The sequence below is a fragment of the Melospiza georgiana genome, chromosome 6 (assembly GCF_028018845.1).
Source record: "Melospiza georgiana isolate bMelGeo1 chromosome 6, bMelGeo1.pri, whole genome shotgun sequence".
Classification (NCBI taxonomy): Eukaryota; Metazoa; Chordata; class Aves; order Passeriformes; family Passerellidae; genus Melospiza; species Melospiza georgiana.
Window position 1 is genome coordinate 30,664,896 of NC_080435.1, and position 16,360 is coordinate 30,681,255.

At 38.9% G+C, this 16,360-nt stretch overlaps 1 protein-coding gene across 2 annotated transcripts in view; it reads left to right on the plus strand.

The window, feature by feature from the left end:
- Positions 1 to 16,360, plus strand: part of BBOX1 (gamma-butyrobetaine hydroxylase 1) — an 84,674-nt gene that overhangs the window by 6,514 nt on the left and 61,800 nt on the right. For both annotated transcript variants that reach the window (XM_058026580.1, XM_058026581.1), the window contains exons 2-4: positions 11,791 to 11,872; positions 12,829 to 12,924; positions 15,529 to 15,597. The gene's annotated coding sequence lies outside the window, so the exon portion shown is untranslated. The remainder of the gene's footprint in view (positions 1 to 11,790; positions 11,873 to 12,828; positions 12,925 to 15,528; positions 15,598 to 16,360) is intronic.

A 16,360-nucleotide genomic window follows, 5' to 3' on the forward strand; every position in this document is an offset into this window, starting at 1 on the left:
ATTGGTATAATTGATATACCAATTGTATAATTCTCTGATGGAAGATTCTGTTTTACTGTGTCTGCTGCTCTGACCAGATTGACTCTGTTGACAACAAAGATGAATCTTATCTGTAGCTCAGCAATGACAAAAAATAAACTGGAAGAGTGTTCAGCCAGAACACTTTTTCTAATCCAGTTCTGTTCTAAGGAGTTAAAAAAAAGGTAGCTAAGGATGAGTTAAGGAGGAATACACTTAGACCCAAGTACTGTGGGTGCTTCTGCCAGGCAAGCTGAAATAAAGGAGTTAGCTGTGAAATCTGTAGTACAATTCCTTTTTATCTGTATTGTGTAAGTTTAAGGTTAAACATTAGCCTGGCACATTGACATGATCCAACTCTTTTCTAATGTCTCAGCATTTTTAAATAATGAAATGAGAGCAATAGAGGGGGAGAGAAGGAGAGAAAAAGGAAGAAAAGCTCAGTGTACAAACCTGTAATCTCAGTAGTGAGTTCATTTTCAGAGAAGCAGTTTCCTCATATGGTTAAAAACTGATCTTGAATGCCAGCAATAGGCTTTCCAGCTGTCCTTTGAGATGCTAAGTGTGCTCCTGGGTAGAATTCTCTGGAACTTACCATGGCCATAAGAAACTAAAGTGTTTAATGGTTAAAGCTAATTATGGTGCTCCACCCCCACCTGCTGGAGTTCAGCGTTGGTGTGTTTGGAAACCCAATGGGCCTCTAGATGTGTAGTTTGTGCTGAGGGTGAGTTTCAGTTAGAAACTAATTTTTAACTGACTTCTGCCAAAGACAATATAGTTTCTGTGGGTTCATGTGAGAAATTGCTTATTTTGTTTATCCATATAAAACTCTGTTGGACTTACAGGACTACAGAATCATAGAAAAACAGACTGAACTGCAACATTTATCTTAACTATGTCTTTGGCGTAATTTTGTAAATTCAATTATTAGGTTTTCCTTTTGTGTTTGTTTTAAATAATTGAACATTCATTTTATCCTCATTAATGCCATAACAATACATTTTCCAAAGAAGCAGGAAATTACTTGTCATCCTGAAGGATCAACTTTTACAGAGAGGTAGTGTGTGCAGTCACAACCCTGAAGGAAGAGTGGAGAGTGTATTGTGAGGAAAAATTTAAAAAAGAAATTACGTAACCTGGAAGAGCTTTAAATAGCAGAAGTCCTTTTCTTCAGCCTTGTCTTGGTGAGGGATGGATCCTTACATCTCTCTGTTAAGTCATTGGTAAATAGAGGTGGTTTTGCTATGTCAGTAGCAACTTAGTGTGTGACCAGACCTGAAGTCTTGCCTGTTCCCATCCATTGCTCAGGGGAAGAACTTCTTCTGCCCATGTGTGCAGTAGAGATTGTGCAATTTTATAGTTGATTTTGGTGAGACTGAATGTGAAGGGGGAAGTTGAAATTCCCCTTTTGTTGCCAAATATGAGCTGAAAAAGACAAATAAAAAACCCAAACCAAAGGTACTTCTTTAAAGGTACTGCTGCATACAGAGAAAACATTTTTAGTCCATGTAAGTTAAAAATATGGAGTGCAGGTTTGGGACCCATGACCCCAAATGTGTGAAAGCCAGGATATGGATGTAGCAGTTGCCATGGCACACCACTGTCTAACCTGTGGCCTGTGGGTGGTGAGATGGAGGGGCCAGAGGAGACAGCAGTGAACCACGTTCCATGGTGTGGATTAGAGTCAGTACAGGTAACAAGCTGAGAGTTTTCACACAACTCTATCCCAGTATGCAACCATCGCTAGTTAATATTTCTCTTTTGTTCAGACCAAATGCCTTAGAGTGTTGCACTCTCAAAAAAATAGCCAAGCGTTCCTCTGCTTTTAAGAGGGTGAATTTTTTGCCTTTCCTCCCCCAGCTTTTTGCTCTTTTCTCCTTATAAGTGTGGATATGGATTTGAATATTTTCTGCATGTTTTATTTCATACCTAGAGGGTCTTATTAATAAATGTCTCTGGCAATGGTAAGACCTATGCCATTACAACATGGAGTTTCTGGGGTCAACCATCAACCAGGTCTGGCAGGAGGCTAATTTAATGGGGTTTGCATGCAGTTTGTAGGGCCAACCAGGAAAATCATAGATTGATCTAGCCTGAGCACAGGGACATCAAGTGAATTCACAAAAAGATGCAAAACCCTCAAACTTGAGGGTATTTCTTCTTAAATTTGAGCTGCTGAACATGTGTTATCTAAATAAGACCTCATCAGTTGTACAGTGTTGAGAGGGCAGAGAACTCAACATTGAGTTCTGCACTGGGGAAACTGATTCTAAAGCCTGGGATAAAAATTGAAAATATAAAGCAAATGAAAAAACAATCATCTAAGTCAGAACGTTTTTCTCCTAGTCATGTTGCCAAAGAAACTGTAAGTGGAAGATCCCTGTAATATCCATTCTAGGAAAATAAGTGTAGTGTAAAAATTCCTATTGGCATAAATATAAGTCTGCAGAAATATTTTTAAATTACAAATGTTTTTTCCAGCAGAAAAGTGAGGATTTTTTGAATGATAGTATTTTACACAAAGTAGGAAAAAACTGATGGAATAACAAACTGAAAATCAAGCTAGAAATGTAAATTTGTGTATTTATCATGCCATAGTCTTCTGACACATTTTCAGCATCCTGTCATGGGGTTGTTCAGAATAACCATTTTGGCTAAATCTCATACAGAAAAAATAATATAACTTAGAAATACAATTTCTGGAGAAAAAGCTATTTTTAAACAGTATGGAAACGTTTGTTATTCTGTCATGATGTTATACTTTATATGGAAATAATTGGTATTTTTATTTCCCTGAAATAATAAGATTATTTTAAATTTATTTATGCAAACTCTTGTGAAACTAATTTTTAGCCAGGGTAATCCAAGGAAGAACCTTCACTTTTTGAAGGTTCAATACCTCTTTCAATATCTGACCAAGAATCTGACAAGAAATTCCAAACTGAGTGTTTCATTTTTCCTCTCCAGGTTCTATGTATCTGAGGTTCTATGTCAGGCCCCATTTCAACATGTGAAAAAAGCACTTGAGGATAGCAAAGTTTAGGGTGTTACTAATGAGCTGCAGCCTGACTTGCTGCAGTCAGGCAGGAAGACTTGCAAGGAATGCTCTTTTCCATGAGCTGCTATCTCGTTTTGCCCCTGTCTATGGGGAACATAAGCCTTTTGAGGGGGAGAGGAGACATAGCTGGGTGTATGGATATATATATCATTGCATCTTTCAGTTTGGGATCAGGGAAAAGACAAACCTTTATTCAGCATTCTACTGGCTTGAGAGTTGAGCACTTGTGAGACACACCTGCCTTATCCTAAAATGCAGTTATATATACTTTTTTATATTTATATTATTAAAATAATTTATCCTAAAATGCAGAAAAGTGATGCTGTATGTGCACACTGTGCAAATTTACAAGCAGTTCCCTAGGAGGAAGCTGAAGACACCTCTGCCTAATGCTCTCACCACCACAGCTACATTGCCCTTTTTTCTTGTCCTTTTTTCTTCTTTTTCTCCTTACAATGAGAGCTTTCAGCTTGGAGTAAATGCCAGTTTGAGAGGATGGAAGTCATGCCTGTCTGAGGCCAGAATAGAATCATGTAGTCTGAGGCTCAGTGATCAGATCATGAACATTTTTTTCTGGCTTCAGCTGAGTTAATCTGCTAGATTTGTCATGTGTAACAGATCCAGGACCTGACCCTTGATCCAAGACTGACTGGTCACTAGTACTGAGAAGAAGAAAAGTGGGTTTTGAATTCCTAAATTACTTACTATTTTTTCATCTTCTGCACTTATTTTGATGCTGAAATCCAGTACTTGAGTCTGAGATGTGTCCACTGTTATAAATGGGTCATTCTGTGACATAGGATCAAGTCACATGTAAATTTGATATCCCTTTGTTGATATCCATTTGTTGGTGCTTAGGTCTATACATAGAAAATACACTTGATTTAACTTACAAAATTAAGATCTCACAGGTTGTATACTTTGCATAGTATTCATAAACAGCAACAGCCTATAAATATTATTACAAAAAAAAAATAAACATTACATGTATTTCTCTAAGGAAAGAATTTCTAACACCTAGGTCAGAAAGTTTCTCTGTTTAGTATATTGCTTTCCACTAGAAATCATTTAAAGTGCAACTGTCAGTTAAATAAATACCTGTGCAGTACTGAAGGATTTCTTTTCCTTCTAAAAATGCAAATAATAGAATAAAATATGTGAATAGGATATTTTGCTAAAAAACCCAACTATTTTGCTGTATCCTAATATACAACTAAATTATTTTCATATTCCTTTTCATTATTTTTCAATAGCAAGCTGTGAAAAATTCATAGAAATAGGTACTGGAGGATTTAAGTCACATTTGATCGGATAGGCAAAAAAGAAGTGCTAACTAGTTTATTGAGAAAAAGTAAATCTCTGGAGCAAAAGAAGTGCACTGAAAACTGTGTCTTCCAGAAAGAAGTTAAACTTAGGGGTTATTATCTTTCCTTGACAGTGGACTTTGGTTTTTCTTAAGAGGCTCTTCTTTAATGATTACTCTTTCCTCAGAAGGTTTGCTCATTTATCTATAAAAAGATGATTATAGTTCAGTAGTATGAGGAACTGGAGGTATTGCTTAGAGTTTCAAAATAGATCATTCTCTGGGGACACAGAGTCCTCCCTGTGGGATTGTTCTTCCCTGGAAGTGCCAGGTCACATCAGGGCACCTGGTGGCCTTTGTGGCGAGTGATCAGGACCCATCCAGTCCTGCTTCCCTCTACTTCCATTGTAGGATGCAAAGTTTGTGGAGCTGCTTGCAAACACAATTGTTCACTTTGTGAGCATTTTTCAGGAGAAAAATGCATGGTTTACGCTGAGAATTGGATTTTCTTCTACAAAGACAGCTAGAAAGTTGGATGGGAAGAAAAATCTGAAACACTGGATTTTCAATAGTCATATTATTAAGAAAAAAACCAAACCAGCTTAAAATCATATGTCAGTTATCATTTATCCCTCCACAACTGCAGTGGTGTCTTGTATTTGTTGGGTTCCCCAGACAGAGGAAGGAATGATGAATGAGTCCATGTTCTTAGAAGGCTAATTTATTATTTTATGATATTCTATTATATTAAAGAATACTATACTAAACTATACTAAAGAATACAGAAAGGATACAAACAGAAGACTCAAAAGATAATAATGAAAACTTGTGATTCCTTCCAGAGTCCCGACACAGCTTAACCGTGATTGGTCCTTAAGTTAAAACAATTCACATGAAACTAATGAAACAACCACCTGTTAGATAAACAATCTCCAACCACATTCCAAAGCAGCAAAACACAGGGAGTAGCAAATGAGATAATGTTTTCCTTTTTCTCTGAGGCTTGTCAGCTTCCCAGGAGAAGAATCTTGGGCAAGGAGATTTTTTCAGAAAATATGACAGTGACAGTGATGGAGGGTCCCTCTGGGGCTGCAGTTTCCCAAGGCCCTGAGCCATCCTCACATCTTCCCAGCTGCCTCTTCCCAGCAGTGGGAAGGAAAGTGGGATACAGGAAAGTAGCTTGCCGCTCATCTGCCCAGGGAGTATCTTCCTCTGAAGCCTATAAACTGGCACCAGTGGGCAGACATCAGTGCAGAGCAAGGGTGAGACAAATCACATCCTGGCACTGTGGCTGGGGAGTGTTCCAAAACAGGATGGGACATTTCCCAGTCCCACCTTTCAGGGAGTATTTGCCACAGTGTCTATGTGGAAAAGAGAGACAACCAAATGAATAATTTTCTAGAAATGGCACAGATATGATGTAGAAAGATGTTTCTATCCAAAAATCACCCAAAATCAATCAATCATTGGCTAATGCAGTTGGATCACAAGCTGGATAGCCCAAGCGACAGAGCTCATAACAGACCAGAGTGGGTGAAGGTGTGGAAACAGCTGGTGCAGATCTGCTGGTGAAACAGAGCAGGCTGGGAAGGCTGCTGTGCTCTTGGTGTGGACACCAAGGAGGTAAGGCTGTCCTTTGGTCATCTCTATTTTTTTTCTGACTTTGCCAATGGAAGACTCTGTGAGAGGGAGTATGCATGAGGCTGAGCATGGCAGAGAGGAGGGAAGGAGGCTGCCTGAGGGAAGGCAGGGCTAGGCTGCACTGGGGAAACTCACTGCAGTGGCCATCTGAGATCCTTACAGGGAAGAGTAGAATACTACTCTTTACCAATAACTAATGAATCAACATAACTTATTTCTGAGAGAACATGACTTATTTTCTCTTTGGCTTACAGCTTTGCAGACAAAGGCCATTAAATTTGGTTTGACTTTTTAGTTGCTGAACAAGCCGAGAGGTTGTAAAACTTGTGGACTGACAGATGGACCAGCTGTGCATTCCAGTGTACCTCAGCAAAAGAAGGCAGTCAAGGACTGAACAAAATAGCAGCATTACAGTTCTACTTTGTTTTAAAATGAGGAAAAGGCACAGCAAGAGTAAGCCACTTTATACATTAATTAAAAAGCACTTTGGGGAGAAAGTAGTTGCAATTGGTAAGGAAAGAGGGGGTTGAGATATCACTGCAGGTGATTTAAGAATAAAGAAGCAGAACATACTTTAGGAAAATGAAAAAGTAATGTGCACTTCATTATTCCTGTGCTGTTCAAAGCTTCAGAAACCAGAGTCATCTGATTTGATCTTCAGTTGTTAATAAGTTATAGACATTCCACCCTAACCCTGCAAAGGAAGCATTTGGGAACAGTCAGGCAGCAATCCTAGGGACAGACAGATAATATGTACTTCACAGGATTGCAGCTGAGGTCTGAAGGTCTGTGCTGTTCATGAGCAGCGTTAATGAGCATCCCTGCCCACAGCAGAGCTGAGGATCACAAACATCCCCTCACCTTTGTGATACCCTGCTAAGCTAATAAAGGAGAAACCCAGGCACTCCCTGAGGAGTGAAGATCTTTAACACCAAAGAGGCATGACATCTTCCCCCAGATAAGATGGTTCATGCACTCTAGTGTACTTGTGTTATAAAAAGTGTGTTTTCCCACATCACAGAAAATCCAAATTAAGGGGATACCTTCTTTAGTAGGACTTGGAGATTAATCATCTTTAATCATTATTGGCTTATTTTGTCACATTCACTTTTCATTCTTAGTGTACTTCAGAAGGATCTCGTAATCCTGTTTTGCCTACGTAATTTCAGTTTCCTTGTGTACTTACATCCTTATCTTTGTATAGATTAGAGTGCAATATTATTACACAGCAAAAAGTTTTTTGTATTTTTCTGCAGAGAATAGCTTCTCTTGAACTTTGTTATATAGCTTGTTATTATTAAATTCCCTCAATTATGATATCTTATTTTTTTCCCCTAGCTTAAAATGAATAAAGTTAAAAAATAAAGATCTAGTCATAGTTAAAATAATCCATCAAAATAAGTGAATAAATAGGATTTTGCTTACAACTACATGATATATTTGGCTTGAAAGAATCAAGTGGAAGAGCTTCTGTTAGTCATGTTGGTTTTGTTTGAGATTTCACATTTTTCCTTGTATAACAAAATACTTTGGTGTGGTTCTCTGTTTAAGCTGCAGGGAATTTAGTGTTATTTTTATGCAGTGTGAGTCATTCATCCATTTGGAAAACTGATTCTGAGTACACATGTTGAACTGTTATGGAAAGCTGATCCCTGAAATCATACATATAAAAGAAAAATATTATGATAGTAAAATGCTATTTAGGAATGGCATTAATTACACATCAAAATTAAGGATATTGCAAATGAGCATCCATTCAGCAATAAATTCTAAACCAAGATTTTTGCTGTATGTGATGGCCTATGGTGGAAAACTGCACTTTTGATGTACTATATATTGTTGAGGAGAGATGAATTTTTGTCCTGACAGAACACGTGAAGCTGTTTAAACACATCTCTCTAAGATGAAAAGATTTTATTTTATTTTATTTTATTTTATTTTATTTTATTTTATTTTATTTTATTTTATTTTATTTTATTTTATTTTATTTTATTTTATTTTACTTTATTTTACTTTACTTTACTTTAATATGAATGTAAGTGTACATGTAAACAGGCCATCTCTCTATTTCATGTTTATTCAATGCTGCCTTGGTGGAATGAAAACTCCGAAGTGAAACAAATATTGCCTGTCCCCTGCAGGCTTGAGAATAGATCAATTATTTTGCTTCTCCTTTAGATTCCTTTTTAATCTGTGACAGGGCAACTGAAAAATTCATGGTAAATCGCTTGCTGTTGATAATCAACATCAGAGTGAAAGAATTTTTGACATGAAAATGAAAGGAATTATTTTTCAGCATTTGGCTTTTGCAACTGATCATCTTCCTTTGCCTTCTTGTATGAAACACACCCAGTGCAGAGTAGTAGCTTGCTGAATTTTTGAATAATGTTTTTACTACTGTATGGGGTTTCCCCCATTTGCATTAAATCTGGGGGTTTTTTGGCTAGGGGATTTTCTGCTTTGGCTTTTTGTTGGATGTTTTTGAATTAGCGTATATATCTTTGGTGTTGTTTTGCCCTGTAACATCTGTGGAACATTAACTTTTGCTTTCTGGTTAGAGGAGAGAAGGGAAAAGTGAAAGGCAGCAGTCTTTTTTTAGATTTATTTTTTGAGCAGGCTTTATCTGCGGGTGAAGACTTGCAAGTGGGACCTCTGATGGGATGCCTAGCTCCTGCCAGCTGGCTGCACAGGTCTGGGTTAGTAATTCAAGTTCTCATTTTCTTTTTCCATAGGAAAGAAAAATAAAAAAGATCAGATGCTGAACTAGAGCTGTTGGAAATTACTTGGCTAATCAGCTTTTTAAGAAGTAGCCAAAGGTTGCTGCAGGCGGAAACCTTTTGGGATCCCCCTCACAAATGCAGAAATACTCAAGTTGCCTTTCCTCAGCTCCACCAGTATAACTTTACAGGCATTTGTAGTTCTGACCTAAATGCTCTTTACGGGCTGTAATCTTTGATTTATAACTAGGACAAGTTGTAGGACACTTTGCTTTCAAAATGTTATCTAACCTGGTAGTTTAATGATGCTAACACAAAGGACCCCTGTTGGGGAGGATGAAACAAGAAAGCCTTATAAATATGACTGCCTGGCAAAAGATTTTGAGAATATAGAAACTATAAGCAAGATTGAAATGAAAGCAACCTTTGAGATGCCTTAGTTGCTGAAAAACAATAATGTGACCAGCTGAATGTAATCCCCCCTGGAGGAAAGAATTCCCTCTGCAAACAGGCAGGCCTAAGAGTGAGACCAGGCCCTGCAGCTTGGTAGATGGGGCCCAAAGAATAAAATTTAAGGTTTAAAATGTAAACATAGTATGGTGATGTAGTGATTCTTATAGGTTGTATGGAAATATTATAGGATATGCATGCTGTAGTAGATTAGTTAATGAGAATCTGAACATTCAACACTGAAGATGATTTATTGTATTGCAACAGGAACTTCGGTCTCTTTTCGCGCTCTCTTACCTCTTCTCGCTCTCTCTCCTTTTGTCCCGCGCTCCTCTTCGCGCCCTTTTCTCTCTTTGTCTTCTTCTCTGCACTCCTTCACCCCCTCCTTTTACATGCTCTCTGCTCTTAAACCTTTGCCTTTAACTCTCTTACACTTCAGCCTCTCTTCTCTCGGGGCTGCTCCGAGCTGCGGCTGGCAGCTCGCAGCAGGGCCCTGCACCCACACCCTTTGAAATAAACTGCAAGTTATAAGACTTAGCTTCAAAGAGATCTCGTCTCTGTCTGTCCAAACTGTGCGACCCGCAGCAACTCCTACAAACCCCTCTCTGGACTACTTCTCCTGACTACTGGCGTGTACATTAAATATTTGTGAATTCATTTTGCAATATGCATAGTTCTTTATCATTTTTCTTCCAAAGACATGATGATTAGGCGCAGCTCCATGACCCAGAAACAGCTGAGAACTGACAAGTCTGGAGAAGAAATGAGATAGAAATGAACTAGAAATAGTAATAAAGAATTTGGAACACAACTGTATATAAGGCTTGGACTAATACTGTTTTGAAAAGAAGTGGTTTGGATGGAGTCCGTTTTTTCTTTTTGGAACTATGAGTGAAATTTGTAGTACCGGGTTTGATCTGCTTTTATATTGATGAAGGCATAGACAGTGTGATTAAACATCTTGCTTAAAAATGAGTAGTAGCAAAAATCATAGGAAGAGAACATTCTTACACTTTACTTTTTTAGAAGTTGACTAATTTTGAAAAAAAGACATAAGGACTGTACATAATTTAGTGAGTAAACACCTTTATAATTGGGGTAAAGCTCCTAGACCAACACAATTTAGTTTGTGTTCAAGTGAATATTATTTCTGGGTTTTGTGTGGGTTTAGATGGTGTGAAAATAATAGTTAAATAGAGAATACTGAACTCAAAACCACATCAAGCTTTGATATTGGTTCCTCTGTTTCTCGGAATAATTCAAGGTAGGCATAAGTTGAATGGCAAATTTAGCAACTTCCCACATTGTTCAGGAGAATGAATCAGCATTAAGAAAATACCTCTTTGTTATTTTTTAGAAGGTTCACAATCTACTTGGCACATAGTATAATTTTACTGATGGATATTATATATTTCTTTTTATGTTGTATTTTTATTTATATAGTATTATATATTATTCTATATTAAATTATGACATTATATATTATCATATATTAAATAATACTATATTTGTATTATATACAACTTAGTATAATTATATTTATTTCCTTGCCCGAAGTCCAATATAATTCTTGCCCTCCATGTTTTTAACTCCCTAATCTTGCTTATACAGGTGTGGCAACTATCTCAGTAGGACAGTTCTGCACAAAGAAAGCTGAAAGAGATGGGGCTTGGATTTTTTCCAAGAATGGAGTGAACAAAGCTGTCCTCATATTAAATTATTATTAATAATTACTACAAAATATATAATAGTAATTAATATTTAAATATTAAAGTAAATCCTAAGATAATGTTAAATAAAACATGCTTTTGATGCTTAGTGAAAGATTTGATGTGCTTTTTGCTGTTCTGTATAAAGTTTCCCAGAAGAGGACAGGTGCTGCTCCCACCTCTTCATGCACTCTGTTGGGCAGAAATTAGAATATGGCAGTGGATTGCTTTCCTTAAAGGGAATCAGCTGTCTACATTTACCTTGTAATGATGTGAAATGAAAGAAAAATTATTTCCAAGGACAACCTTAGATAATGTTCAGAGGAAATAAAAACCAGCATATATTAATTTTCTATAGCATCACAGTTTAAAAAAATGAGGAACGTGTTATCAAGATAACTCAAAAATTAGATCCTGCTGCCTAACTCATAAACCTCTTTACATGAAATGTCACCCAATCTCATAAATTCCTCACAGTTGTAGTTCAACTGCTGTTTTAATTGAAATCCTGTGTAAGTCAGTAGGAAATATTTGGGAAACAATTGCTTTGTAATTGCATGGACTGGTGTGCAATTCTACTCAGTGCCACAATACCTGTCCTGATAACTTGCTTTGATTCATAAAAAATGGTATTTTAATTAATTACATGGTCTTCTCTATATAAGTAACTTAAAAATTGAGAGTTTCTGTCGCTTTTTGCTGAATGAATAGCGAAAAAGCCCGTGGCATTACCCACAAGAGCAAGTTGACAGTGGTATCACTATGCTTTGAAGAAGATTTTGCTGAAATACATTCACACAAATGCATACTTTTCTCATGCTCAATGTAGCACATCTGCTATATATTAATTTTTGATATTTTTCGTAGACTAATGTGGTATGTTTAATTTTTCAGTCGATGAAAACTCCTGGTACTAAATCTTGTATTAATGAAGAAAATCAAACCCTTATGGAAGTCTTTGGGGCAAATGAAGAAGGTTCTGCATCTTACAACATTGTCTTTATTCTCCTACTCCTTCATCTCCTGCTTGTCTCCTCTTTTCTCTGCCTTTGTAAGAGTTGTAAATGCTCTGGGAAAGAGGAGTAGTGCTATTACTCACAGGAGAAAGGCTTCACTCCTGGCTATAACTGCACAGTCACATTCAAGGGCAATCTGAGAGCCATAGCATGCTTTGGATTGGAAGGGACCTCAAAGATCACCTGCCATGGGCAGGGACACCTCCCATGACAGGAGGTTTCTCACAGCCCCAGCCAGCCTGGTCTTGGACACTTCCAGGGACAGGGCATGCACAGCCTCTCTGGGCTAAAGTATTTCCATGTGAGAGCATGCACTTATGTCAATATATAATACAAAGCCATTTGTAAGGCAAAAAAGAAGGTGGATCAAGATAAGAGCAGGGATCTGAGAGGTACAATAAATACAAGGTAGGGTATGGTGAAAAATAGGCTGGCCAGGTGCTTAAGGAGTTTAGATATTGCTGGGTCTTGATCTATGTGGTTTTGTTTTTTAATTTTGGAAGGTTACTAAGTTTTAGAGCAGTTTTGCTAAAAAATGAATGGATATGATCTACACTTTATGAAACTATTTTCTATACCTTTCACTGGGCTTATTTTACATCATTGCTGCTGCTTTAAAACTGGTATTACAGATGGTGTTGTCAGAGTCATCATAAATAAAGAAAGGTGTGAAGTGTGTGTTTGTGTGTGTAAGATGCCCTGCCAGGCAGGTTGCAAAATGGGAGGTGAGAGAGTGGAGGACAGAAGGAGAAAGTAGAGGTACTTTGTTATACTTTGCTGCAGGCAATGCCTATTATTAATGTAGTTGCCTGTGAAATCTTCAGTAAAAGCTTTTGAAAAAAATGTTCACGTGTGGCTATTTGTGTCTTTATCAGGTACAGCAACATAAATCCATTTTTCTGTTCTCTTCTCTAAGAGCTCCTTGGACAGACAAAATAACCCAGCAGGAAATAAGACACCGTGCTGAAAAATTGTCTGCCTTCTACAGTTCTCCATCTGGAAAATAAATCAGGTAGAAAGAAAAACAGTAAATCAGGAGCAGTGGGGACTTAAAAAATAAAGTTCATGTTAACTTAGTTAGAGGCGACTTCAGAATGAGAATGATTTTTTTTTTTTTTTTTAGCTCCCCTTCACCCCACTCCTCATCTGGAAAACAAAAATTCAAAAGAAATGGGGAAAAAATACTGACACAGAGCTGGATGATCTTAGTGTGGGGATCATATAATCTGGTTTTTCAATTACATGGAACCTTTGAGTGTGTGTGTTGATGTAGGAATGAGTATTTTCCTAAGGTTTAGAAGCAGATCACTTTTTCAGTACTCCAGCTACTTGTGTTACTATTCTCAATCTGTCTGAGTCTTGTGGATGGGAGCTGGAGTTTCCTTCTGCACACTAGGACTTTGATTCTCCTGCTGTAGTAGATAAGCAAATCCCAATTAGATTGGTGAAGATTTATTGATGTCTTTTTGTGGGGGGAGATTTGGGTTTCTGCTTGTTACAAGTGCTTAAAGAAGGGTTGAAGATCAGACTTCATAGGCAAGGATGACTAAAGAGATTATTTGATTATTTTATTTTCCTTATGTACAGATGTAAATTTCTTTTTAGTAGTAAACTTTAATTCTTGTTTGTTCAAAAGGTAGCCCCTCTTTACGGCTGTCATATTAACGAAGCCTGGGAGAAGCCTCTGTGTTCTTTTAGAGGAGGAGATGAAGCAAACTGCTGTGTTCCCTCAAGAGGGATTGGAAATGTCATCTGTGTCTCTGCAGTGCAGATTTAATTGAAATTGGTATTGCAGATTAGAAGCTGTTGCGGTTTGACACTGGCCAAACACCAGGCACCACGCTCACACACCCCTGCCACAGCTGGGCAGAGGAGAGAAAATTGAACAAAGGGTCCATGAGTTGTGATAAGGACCTGAAGAAAACACTCCAGGGGCAAAACAGGCTCCTCTTAGAGGTAAAAAGTGAATTTATTACTAACAAAATCAGAGTGGGATAATGAGAATTAAAATAAGCCCTTCAAAACAATTTTCCCCAACCCTTCCCTCCTTCCCACCAACAGCACAGGGAGACAGGAGGTGAGGTTTTGGTCAGTTCATCACCCAAGGTTTTCTTCTGCTTGGCTCAGGGATAGAAGCTGTTTCCCTGTGAGACCATGGGGTCTCTCCCAGGAGAGACAGTTCTCCACAAATCTCACTGACATGGTTCCAGTCTCACCAGAAGCAGTCCTCCCAAAACTGCTGCGATGTGAATTCCCTGCAGGGGCACACAGCCCTCCAAAAACTGCTGTGGTGTGGGTCACTGCTCCATGGGGTGCATTCCTCCAAGGACAGGCTGCTCCAGCCTGGCAGCAGGGCCCCTTCTCCACTTAGTCTCCCATTGGATCACAGCCTCCTCTAGTACCCACCTGCTCTGGTGTGGGCACCTCTGCCATGGGCTGTGGGTGGATCTCTGCATCCCCATGGATCCCATGTGCTTGGCGTGGATCTCTGCATCTCCCGTGGATCCCATGGGCTGTGGATCTCTGCATCCCCTGTGGATCCCCACAGCCTGGGGGTGGATCTCGTCATCCCCATGGATCCCACGGACTGTGGGTGGATCTCTGCATCCCCTGCAGAACTCTTCCGAGAATTCTTCTTTCAGACCCATCCTGTGAGTTTACTTGTTTGAAAAATGTGGATGTACATATTATGTATAAGATGGATCTCTCTCAGCATAGATCTGTACATGTACTTGTATTTAATAGTTCTGGAATTTGTTTGGGGTTTCTGTTGTTGTTGGGTTTTCTTTTGTTTTGCTTGGCTTAGTTTTGCTTTGTTTTGTTTGGGTTTTCTTTTTTGGTACATTAGCAACTGTTTTAAGACCACAGCTTAATCAGTTAGGTATTTTTAAACTCCTAACTGAAAAAGTTAGGTTTTTATATGGCTTCAAATTTTGCACCCTAAGCAGCTAATTTTTTGGATATGCCAGTGCAGGGTTTGGCAGGTGGAAGATAGAGACTGGAAAGAAAAGGGTGGGTTTGCTGTTAAATGGATGGTACTGAAATGAACAAATAATAGTATCCATTGTAAGCCCTCAATCCACTCCCTCAAGGAGGCTTTTGAAAGGGTTTACAGTAGTTCTTGTACCTCTGGGTAGGACACATGGGAGAAATACCAATACCAGATATTCTCAAGAGGTCAAAACAACTTTACTGGCAAACTTTAGAAAGTCAGGAAGCTTTAGTAAAATATTTAGTACAACATCCAGTCAATGAAAAACATTTCTTAGAGCATTAACTTGGCCTATTTGACTTAGCAAATATCAAACTCACTCAGTGTTATTTTACTCAGAGTTCCAAGAAGAGGGAATTAGAAGAAAAAGAAAGAGGGTGTAGGCACAGAGTTTGTGGTGACTGGGAGTGGGGCTGTGGCTGATCCCCAATTGTCTCCAGCTGTGCAGGACAGGTGAATGCTATTGAAGGTGAGGAGCCATGGGGTGCTGAGCAATCACACAGGGAGCAGAGGGCACACAGGGGCAGGGCATCAACAGGAGGGTATAAAAGGCTGGGCTGAGGGACAAAGAGAGCAGATACTTGTAGCCTTCTGAAGTGACATGAGGTTATTCTGCATTGACAGACACTGGAAGTCTTCTGAAGAGGTGTGGTGTTACTCTGTATGGGCGGGTGCCTGAAGCCTTCTGAAGAGGTAAGGTGTTATTTTTATGGGTTGAAGCTTTCTGATACTGTATGGTGATATTTTGTGTATTGGAGCTGTCTCCACTGTGACTTCTGCTGTGATATATGCTGTGACAAGAGGGGAAGACAGAAAAGATACAGAAAAGCATACATATAGTGGTAATCAGATAGGAACTCCAAGATGAAGGTAGGGTCAAGAGAAATGCTTTGGCCTTCCTGTGCCTTTCCCCCCGGGAAGACTTGAGGTAATTTGGCCACTGGGGAGCTGGGTTAGGGCAGAGTAGAGCATTGCCCCCAGCCCTGGAGCCTCTGTCCCTGCCTGGCAGTGCTGCCAATCACAGGCACAGCAGTGGCATCACCTGACCTGCCCCCTGTCCCCCAACATGATCCGAAAATGTCTTTCCAGTTAACCTTTTCAGTCTCTGCCAATCCATGCAGCATCATGCTTTTCTATGTTTTCTTCTCATTAAGAAACCATAGCTTGTGAGGCAAGTGAAACAATAACTGTGCTGGTTATTGGGAGACTCCCAGTAGAAGCAAAGAGCTTTGTTTCTTAATTTTGTGCCATGGCTTGCGTTGTGAACAAAGTGAAGCCTATTCCAAGTCCAGGAAACTTAAATGGTTGTCAGGTGGTGCAAATTCTGTGTCAGAGCTGGAGAAGGGGGTTTTTTGTTCTGTTTTGATTTTTTTTTTTTCATGTAGAAATCCAGTGATTTCTGAAGCCCACTGGGCATGAGAACCTCTCATCGTTGCCATATAGCACTGTGTATGGG